Source organism: Bidens hawaiensis, unplaced genomic scaffold, assembly GCF_021521415.1.
Source record: "Bidens hawaiensis isolate Kalapana, Puna unplaced genomic scaffold, B.hawaiensis_p1.1 tig00020787_1, whole genome shotgun sequence".
Lineage (NCBI taxonomy): Eukaryota > Viridiplantae > Streptophyta > Magnoliopsida > Asterales > Asteraceae > Bidens > Bidens hawaiensis.
The window spans coordinates 179,868-183,348 of record NW_027493200.1 but is presented as its reverse complement, the minus strand read 5'-3'; positions in this window follow the sequence as shown (position 1 = coordinate 183,348).

Sequence of the window (3,481 nt, the reverse complement as noted above, 5' to 3'; positions counted from 1 at the left end):
TCCGCCACTTTTAACGTTATTTTCACGAGACTAGTAAAATAACGTCAAAATTAGTGCAATTTCACTTTAGCCCACCTGAGGGTTCACACATATACACATTATGCGCGCACCCAAGCAGGGCATACAAATATACATTAAGACGATAAAGACAAATACGACGATGATGATTTTGGATTCCACTAAAATAGTGGTATCAGAGCCACGGTTAGAAATCGGAGGGAAAAGAATTATATCATCTTGGTAAGAGATGGGAAGATGAAAAGCGGACATGAGTAGAGGCAAGAAATGAACAACAATCCCGATTGTAGAATGTCAAAATTACGCGCAATTACAAGGTTGAAACACACAATTGAAATAATAGAGATGGAACAAGAATTGATACTGATGAAAAATTCCAAAATTAAAACTTCTGAACTTGGACAATTTGATGAATTAAAAGACGATAAAGTACAATAAGACGAGGACAATTATGACGATACAAAAGACGTTAAGGGTACAGAATCCATAAAGAAATTGGTGAATAAACGACATCAACAAGTGAAAAGATATATAAAGGATACAATGAAGATTATGAAGAACAACAAAACAACCGGACACGAAGAATTGCATAGCGCTTAAAGGAATCAGTTGATCGACGTAAACCGCTTGTCGGAAACAATAAATGAATCAAGGGACCAACACAAACCGCTTTCCGACAACGATAAAAGGAATTAGGGACCAGCGCAACTGCTTACCGGCAATGATAAAGGAATAGAAAAATATGAGAATGCTCTGTTTTTCAAAGAAGATTTGGATATTTGTACAAGGATTAGCTTTGTAAGAATAGTGGGAAGAACGATAAAGAATGAATGGTTGTTGCCATTTGTGAATAAGAAGCCAAAATCTAACAAGTAAAAAGAAACTGAGAATGGAACTTTGATAGAAGGAAAAACCTTGGGTGTTCCTGTTTTGAGGAAGTAAATTGTGAAACTGACATAAAAGAAAGAAAAGAACATATATATATCTATATTAGAATATAATCTTGACTTTATTATTATTATTATTATTATTTATGTCACATGTATTATTTTATATTGTAAACAATAGTTAGTGGCAGTTAACGATTCAGACAACTGCAACCATCGTGATGCTTCAAAGCACTGGTTAGGAAAGTATATAACCGACATGTGTATAAATATATTGTTGGTTAGTTGATTCAATATACCTAATTATTCTATGTGCATCTGATCTCCAAAAGATGTTATCTGATCAGTGATAATGTTCTTGATTATAAGAGCATGGTTACGATTCTAGGGTTTCGTAGGATCACCCCTGCTAAAATATGGAAAATCAAGAACGTCATTGAATCTATATGATGATATGATTCTCTGAATCTGAAAGCGAGATGAAGAATCGATATGACCAACAAGATCGATAATGAAATCAATACCTAGAATCATTGAAATCGGAATTGAAATTGGTCCCCTATATTCGCTAACTGACATCACATTCACGTTAGAAGTTTGAAATCAACATCCTCGCAATCAACATCTAATGGTTTTGGAACCTTAGGTCTCTCCGGAAGCAACATCTCTATTCATTGGGATAGAAGTACAGTTTGCCTACATCTCACCCTCCTTAGACTCTACTGCTAGCCTTACTATTAGTGATATTTTACTAGATATGGTCATTGTTGTTGTATCCTCGCAATCGACATCAAGTAACAATCAAATTAATACTTGATATCTTCAATTCGAAACCTAAAACATCATTTTTGGTCATCAATTTGAACAAAATCATCAAATCCGGAAATTTGTATCAAGACATCTAAGAACATCGAAAATTGGGTTGCAATCGATTAACATAAACCTCAAATTGAAAACATATATTAGAGGCTGATTCGCAACCATCACACTATTGGAATTGCGTTTTGATTAGGTACAGATGTACATCTGGAGACGATTCAGAATAAGAGAAATCATGCACATATGCAGAGAACAACGTTCATGATCAAGAACAACGAAATATATGTTTTAACTTGCTACATAGTGGAGACAGATTTCTCACTAAAGAGACGAATTTAAACCAAGCGACTATCACAAACGATATCTATCTTCAACAGAGGGGCCAACACCGGATCAAGAATCATACCTGCCAGTGATACCTATTAAATTTTTGATCCTTTTCATCGAAGTGGTTTGAAATTGACCCACCTCGATCTAAATGGTCCATTTTCATCGAAGTGGTTTGAAATTGACCACTATACACACCCATTACTAATCACTACAGGTCGCAAAATGAGTAGGATAAAGATGCATGTCAAATGGGTTCCGGTAAATAATGCTTGTGATGGGTTGACGAGAAACTCTTTTTTATCAAAAATAATTTGTGTTAAATTTGATTACAAAAAGTATTTTTCAATAATTATTTTGTTTCGAATAAAGCTATTTTTAGTTTAACACATGCCTAGCATTACACTTTAAACAACTCACAACATGTTCAACCCAGTTCACACGTTTCTTTTTAGCCATTTTTTATTTTGTTTTACCAGTTTGACCAGTAAAGATGAAAGTTAATCCAAATTGACCCATTCATGAATAGACGGGCAGGAAATACCATATATAGCTATGATATTTTTCTTTTATTTGATTAGTGATCACTTGCAATAACAATTTAGAAACATCAATATTATTCTTATATTTGGCTTGATAACATTTTACAATCAATAAAAAAGGCAGATTCATGGATTGGATACTACTCTTGTACTAAACAAGAAGATATCCAATGCACAACAGTCATACAATATGATGGAGTTATGAACCATGGTTGGGTGTTGCTATTGAGAAATACATAACATTAAGACATATTAATTTTTCACATTATTATGTCAAAGTACCCATCCACCGGACTAACTTATTCTATAGGTGGAATCTGGATTTGTAAAGCAAAAACGAGACTGATCAGTTGCAAAGGAGCTAAACTGTTTTGCACTCATGTAATGTTCCATTAATGACTTTGTATGCGATTTTATGTTCTCAAAATGACTAGACCATATTGACATCTTTTTGTGATTCTTATAATATCGCAGGTCAGTTTTTTTTATTTGATAAACGACTTGTATTTTGGTCTTACACTAATTTTGTTTTTGTTTAGAATAAAATGTAATATGTTCATGACATTATGACATTAAACTACATTACATGCCCACCGAACAGGTATAAAACCAGTTGGCTAGGTTTAGAAAAACAAAACATTTATAGTTTAGGTTTTAGAAAAACAAAACGTTTTTAGTTTTTGATACATTGTATGTATTTATTCGTTTTTTAAATGGTACTAAATTTATAGAAATTTCATATTTAGGCTATATTGATCGTATTATAGTTACATAGTAATACAATGTAGGGTAAAGTTAAAATACAAAGGACAACAACAATGAGAAGGGTGAGAAGGAATCTAATCCATTAGATTTGGATGGTGGAGATTAATTCAAGAATAAAAATTA